Raw genomic sequence first — 7,228 nt, 5'->3', positions numbered from 1 at the left:
CAGCTTCTCTTTCCCCTAGTTCACCTCTCCATGCCATGTACCTGCCAAATCCTGTGGCTCAAGTTATGCAGATTGTTGTGTTAATCCTCAGGTCAATTTTTTAGGGTGCAAATGGTTTGTGCTAATCTAGCTGCATTTTAGGGATGAGAGAAGCAGAAAATTTTCATGCTGCCCTGCCATCTTGGCCCTTCCCCCCAAGACTCTTAAATACAGAAAATAAACTGCAGGCTGCTGGAGGGGAGGTGGGTGGGGGATGGGTTAAAAGGGTGATGGACATTAAGGAAAGCACTTTTTGGAATGAGCACTGGGCATCATATGTGAGATGAATCACTGGGTTCTACTCCTGAAGCCAAGACTATACTGTATGTTAACTAACTTGAACTTAAACAAATAAATAAATAATAAATAAATAAATAAAGATATAAGAAAGACAGGCCAAAAAGCACCTTGGCCACCCATGTTGCATAAGCTTAAGAGTCCATCACCAAAAAGCTCGCCCAGGACCTGATGTCTCAATTGTAGTCATTTGGGGCATGGAGAAAAAGGTTGTCCTGAAAGGTCTTGTATTAACCCAAGTTCATCTTGAAGAATTTGAGTAGCTTCTGTGGGTAGCACTGGGTAGACTGCCTAGCATAATCAATGTACTTTCTCAATAGCTGGTACCGAATGGATCTGTTGTTGCTCCAGGAACCACCTTTAATCTTTCTGATAAGGGTTACAGAAACCACTTCAAGTGCAGAAGTATTTCAATCTTGACTATTCATGTAAGGTACCATAGCACCGCTGACAGTTCTTTGCTTTCTATATCTTACTACAATCACCAGTTCAGAGAGTAAGTGGTCATGACCCTTATTTGGGGTGTCATCTGCATATTTTTGGCTTCCTACAAATAGCACTAATACCAACCTGCTTTAACAAATTCATGACCAAAAATGACGGTGAACTGACAAATAAGTCTAAACATGTTTTCTTCAGCTTGAATCTCTTGGATGGCATTAAGGTTTTTAATGGTCTATGCATTTATCCATCCTTGGAAGCCTTTGTTTTCTGTCCTTTCCTATTGATAACAGAATATGCTTCAATGTACAAAAGGAATCTTCATCATTTGACACTTTAACTACTCATATTCCTTAATTCATTCAGTTCCATGCCTGTTTGAATGCAGTTTTCCCATTAGTCCTGGAAATTGCCAGAGACCTGTAGTTGTCAAAATCCCTTCTATGAATCTCTTTAAAGTTGAAACACATTTGCAAGAGCATCAGAGCACAACAATAACTGTAAATGACAAAAAAAGGGGGGCCCAAAATGGCCATAGTTCATTACAATGCCATTGACAAGGAAATTTGGTTATTTCTCTGACACACAATGCTTCAATAGTTACTTTAGGACATATCAAAATGTTAGGAATTTCTGGAATAGTTACAGCATTCACCCACACAATATAACCTATGAAGGTTTATCATCACTTTTTTGACAATGCTTTGCATATAATTTGACATTTAACCTACCAAATAAACAAGCCTAATTAGTTAAAAAGACATCATTTAGAAAGTAAATTTTAGGAAGTGTGTCAGAAAAATCAGAGGTTTTAAAGCACATGCCTAAGTAAGATTACAGGTCATTACAAAACTTAATTATCTATTATGCCAAGGTGAAAATAAGAGATTCTAAAGGCAAATGCACAGGGTTACATAGTTGTTTAAAAAAAATATCTCTTTTAATATTGAGAAGATTCAACTTTAATCAAAGACCAAATAAAGACAAAATATTAAAACCTTGTTTTTACAAGCAGATTATAGATAAAGAAAAATTTCTGTTTACAATTTTGACCAGTAATCTAAGAAAATTCATTTTAACAGAGAGAAACGCCAAATTCCAATTTTTTACTGGTTTTTTACTGGTGTACTTCTGATATTAAAACTCATTTATTCCAATAAGATCAACTTTATTTTTTAAATTTATGCAGTCCTTCCTTTTTCTTCGCTGTCATCTTGCATGTTGATACATACACTTATTGAGGGAAGGACATCCAGAGCACTGCATGGATCTCAGTTATTGTGGGGGATGCTGTGATGTGCCAACTAGAATCTTCACCATGAGTGAAGGACCCTCAGCTGTTGGAATGCTGCCAACAGTTCTCAATGTCAGACACCATCAGATTGCCTGGCTGAAGATAGCTGCTTTGCATGCTCTCTTCCCGGGTGGTCACATGCAATGACTGTTATGAAAGCCCATTGCTTTTGCCCCAATTTAGGATGGGTCTGAAGGGTAATCCAACTTTTGAGATTCCTCAGAGAATCAGCTTAGGCTTCTGTTGATATTGTATCACTGCTCAACTTCTCTCTCACTACCCTTTCTCTTCCCCAGGTAGTGGTCACTCCCTAGTAAACTTTTTTACACAACATTCTCCATAATCTCAGCCAGTCCTGACCAGGCACAAAATTCCTTTCCAAAGATTCACTTCTCATAAACCTTCTACAACTTTCCATTTTACATCATTCAGATTTTTTCCTAAGCTTTCCCTCTTTAGAGGAGAAAGTTTTTCCTACTTCCTTGCATATGGAATTTCCCTTATTATTTCCAGTAGGCTTTCTTTTAAGTTTACTTATTTTGAGAAAGGGAGAGAGAGAGAAAAAGAGAGAGAGAGATGAAGAAAGAGAATGAGTGGAGGAGGGGCAGACAGAGAGGGAGAAAGTGAGAATCCCAAGCAGGCTCTCCACCACCAGTACAGAGCCCAACAAGGGGTTCCATCTCATGAATTTCAAGATCATGGCCTGAGCTGAAATCAAGAGGTGGATGCTTAACCAACTGAGCTACCCAGGCACCCCTCCAGTAGTATTAATTACTACTTGTTCTTGGATTACTCATAAAACTTCACAAAGCATTAGACAAAGTTTAAAGTTTTTTTTCTTTTCTAACAAATTTTCCAATGGAAATAACATCAACTTACTTGAGTTTTAGTAAGTATAGGCAGAATAAGTTTTATATGTAATGTTGATAACCCTAAAGTCATGTCCATTTTTTAAAAAATCTTTTATTTATTTTTGGGAGAGAGAGACAGAGTGTGAGCAGGAGAGGGGCAGAGGGAGAGGGAGACACAGAATCCAAAGCAGGCTCCAGGCTGCAAGCTGTCAGCACAGAGCCTGATGCGGGGCTCGAACTCACGAACTGCGAGATCATGAACTGAGCCAAAGTCGGATGCTTAACGGACTGGGCCACCCAAGTGCCCCTAAAGTCATGTCCATTTTAATTAAACCAACAACTTTAAATTAGCTTTAATACGGATATTATCCAAGATCACAGGAAAAACATTTGGATTAGTTTCTATCTTTCTGAGTTTTAGAATGCCTAACTCTTTTTTATTAAATATATTTATTTTAATTCAAGTTAGTTACCGTACAATGTAGTATTGGTTTCGGGAGTAGAACCCAGTGATTAATTGATCATTTACATATAACACCCAATGCTCACCTCAACAAGTGCCCTCATTGATGCCAATCATCCATTTAGCCCACCCCCCACCTACCTCCCCTCCAGCAACCCTCAGTTTGTTCTCTGTATTTAAGAGTCTCTTATGGTTTGCCTCCCTGTCTGTTTTTATCTTATTTTTCCTTCCCTTTCCCTATGTTCATCTGTTGTGTTTCTTAAATTCCATATATGAGTGAAATCATGTATTTGTCTTTCTCTGTCTTATTTTGCTTAGCATAATACATTCTAGTTCCATACACGTTGTTGCAAATGGCAAGATTTCACTCTTTTTAATCATTGAGTAGTATTCCATTGTGTGTGTGTGTGTGTTGTGTGTGTGTGTGTGTGTGTGTGTGTGTGTACACCACATCTTCTTTGTCGATTCATCAGTTGACGGACATTTGGGATCTTTCCATAATTTGGCTATTGTTGACAGCCTAATTCTTACAAGAACTTACATTTAAAACAACTAAATAGAACTCCTTTACAAATAAACTTTAGCAAGACCATCTGGAGGTAGAGAAAATATTTCATATTCACAACATACTTGGAAACACATACAAGATGCAAACAAAATCTTAAAGTTTCTATTTCCAAATATCTCCCTTTTACAAGAGAAACCTAACTGCAAGACAGTATTATAATATATGGATCCATTAATTGGTAATTTTTTGAGAGGTGGGGAGAGAGAGAGAATAAGTGGGGGGAGGACAGAGAGAGTGAGACACACAATCAGAAGCAGGCTCCAGGCTCTGAGTTGTCAGTGCAGAGTCCAACGCAGGGCCACAATTCAGCAACCTCAAGATCATGACATGAGCCGAAGTCCAACATTTAACTGACTGAGCCATCCAGGTGCCTCTAATTGGTCATTTTTTTCCAGAGTCTAATGAATATCGTGGCCAAGCAGTGTTCCAAAAACTGATTGCCCAATTTTGGAGAATAAACCTGAAGGGCTGTATGTGGGGATCAAATTATCATTTCCCATTTTCCAATTAGGACACAGCTGGTTTTATTCAAAGATACCAAAGGCTGCAGCAACAAACAAACCAAATGAAGCCCAGAATGCCTCTGTGAGCATGGGTTTCTCTCCAAAAGTCAAGGCTTCATCAACTGAACCAAACAGCTTCCTCATCAGCCTTTTTTCCCCTGTTTTATACAAATTAACATTCAATCAAACGGAATCTTCCCCAAATAGATGGGGCTCCAGGGGGTCCTCCAGTAAACTACATACAGTAATACCCTTAAACAGCCAAGGGAAAGCTAAATTTAATGGAAAGCCTTGACAAATTCTGGTACGTACTGGGGTTGCACTGTCTTTTTTTTTTTTTTTTAATTTTTTTTCAACGTTTATTTATTTTTGGGACAGAGAGAGACAGAGCATGAGCAGGGGAGGGGCAGAGAGAGAGGGAGACACAGAATCGGAAACAGGCTCCAGGCTCTGAGCCCTCAGCCCAGAGCCTGACGCGGGGCTCGAACTCACAGACCGCGAGATCGTGACCTGGCTGAAGTCGGACGCTTAACCGACTGCGCCACCCAGGTGCCCCTACACTGTCTACTTTAATTCCCACTCTCATAGGCCAACAACATCTCTAGGAGTGAAAAAGTTTCCATAGAGGGATTGTCTCATAAAATTCAGAGAAAATTTCTATACCAACCAGTACAAGTGACTCTAGGGTCTTTCAATGAAAAACTCCATTTTCCTGTATGATACAGCCCCAATCAATTAGGCAGAGATCTTTCTAAATTAAAAGGGCTAATCTGTTGCCTTCAGTGGAGCTCTCACCTTAGTTTCCTGACTGACCTATACCCATATTCTTTATAATTTTCTTTGATATAGAAGAGGAAAAATTCCAACAATAGTTCTCTAATTTAATCGAGGTGTTCAAAAATCTGACCCTTCCAATGCTGACTAAAGAGAATAAAAAGTGTAAAGCCTATAAGAATTCAGATAGATGTAGGGCACCTGGGTGGCTCAGTGGATTGAGCATCCAACTTTGGTTATGGTCATGATCTCCTGGTTCCTGAGTTCAAGCCCCACATCAGGCTTTTTGCTGTCAGTGCAGAGCCCACTTCATATCCTCTGTCCCCATTCTCTCTCTCTTCCCCTTCCCTGCTCTCTCTCTCTCTTAAAAATAAACCAACATTAAAAAAATCCTCAACTCTGAATTAATTTCTCTGCACGCAGAGTAACCTGCTTTCACCACCTAACACTATAATCTTACTAATCCTGCCATGTCACTACCTCTGATGAAGGTGAGTCCCATGACTGTGGGGTAATAATGTCCCATTTCATATACCACATCCTGATTTGAGACATCACATTAATTAATTCTGATCTATTTTTTTTGTTGGTGGGTCACACTGTAAAAAAAAAAAAAAGATAATTTCCAGGTTGGTTATGCTGTTATCACCCAATATGAACTACTTGAGAAGAAAAATCTCCTACAGGCTAAATCAGCCCAACAAGCAGAGCCCTATGCCCTTATCAGAGCATGCCAGTTATGGAAAGGCCAAATTGCTAATATTTATACTGATAGCCAATATACCTTTGGGGTCATCCGTAATTTCGGAATGTTATAGAAACAAAGGGTTTTCTTACAACCACTGGGACCCCAATCAGAAATGTACAACATGTAGGGCACCTGGGTGGCTCAGTTGGCTAGGCATTTAACTCTTGATTTTGGCTCAGGTCATGAGCTCATGGTTCATGGGTTCGAGCCCCACATTGGGCTCTGTGCTGACAGCGACGAGCCTGCTTGGGATTCTTTCTCTCTCCCTCTCTCTCTGCCCCTCCCCCACTTGTGTGCACCCTCTGTCTCTCTCTCTCTCTCTCTCTCTCAAAATGAATTAAAAACTTTTTTAAAAAATGAATGGGGCACCTAGGTGGCTTAGTTGGTTAAGCATCCAAGTTTGCTTCAGGTCATGACCTCATGATTCATAAGTTCAAGCCCCGCGTTGGGCTCTGTGCTGACAGCTCAGAGCCTGGAGCCTGCTTCAGATTCTGTGTCTCCTTCTCTCTCTGCCTCTCCCCCGCTCCCTCTCTCTCTCTCTCTCTCTCTCTCTCAAGACTAAATAAACATTAAAAAAAATTTTTTTAAAGGACATGTAAATGACCTTCTTACTGCTATTCTCCTACCTTCTGAAATTGTTGTCATCAAAATTAAGGCTCACATTTAACAGACTACACCTAAGTACCAAGGAAATGTCCTAGCTGACTGTCATGCAGAGGCAGCAGCAATAGAATCTGTAAAAGTTGCAATTATCCACATGTGGATTAAGGCCATTCTCCAACAACAAAAAATGACCTCTTGCTGCCAGAGTTTTGCCATCCTGATGTCCCTGTGACATGACAATAGTCTGCTCCCCGATCAGAAAAATTAAGATAGAACAATGGTTGCAAATTCAATGAACAGTTAGGGCCATGGGAACCCAAGACAGCTGTTTGGTTCTTCCCAGCTCCATGGCAAATCCTTTTATTTGTTTTTACATTCCTTCATCAGCCAAGGTATGTTCAAGATGACTCAGTTATAAGTAAACATCGGTGGGTAGACTTCTACAAAATTGCAAAAACAGTTTACCATCAACATCTAATACTGGACAAACTATTTTCCCCCCAGAGGCCTCAAACTCCTCCCTCTATATCTCTTGATTACCCAAAGCTGGAGTTCATTAAATTGCCACCTAGTATGGGTTATCAATATGTCATCATTATATGTATGTTTTCCAAATGGGTTGAAACCTTCCTCTGCCACAAAGCTGA

This window comes from Herpailurus yagouaroundi, unplaced genomic scaffold (assembly GCF_014898765.1).
Source record: "Herpailurus yagouaroundi ecotype Mexico unplaced genomic scaffold, PumYag 557, whole genome shotgun sequence".
Lineage (NCBI taxonomy): Eukaryota > Metazoa > Chordata > Mammalia > Carnivora > Felidae > Herpailurus > Herpailurus yagouaroundi.
The sequence above is the reverse complement of the archived record's forward strand: the minus strand, read 5'-3'. Positions refer to the sequence as shown.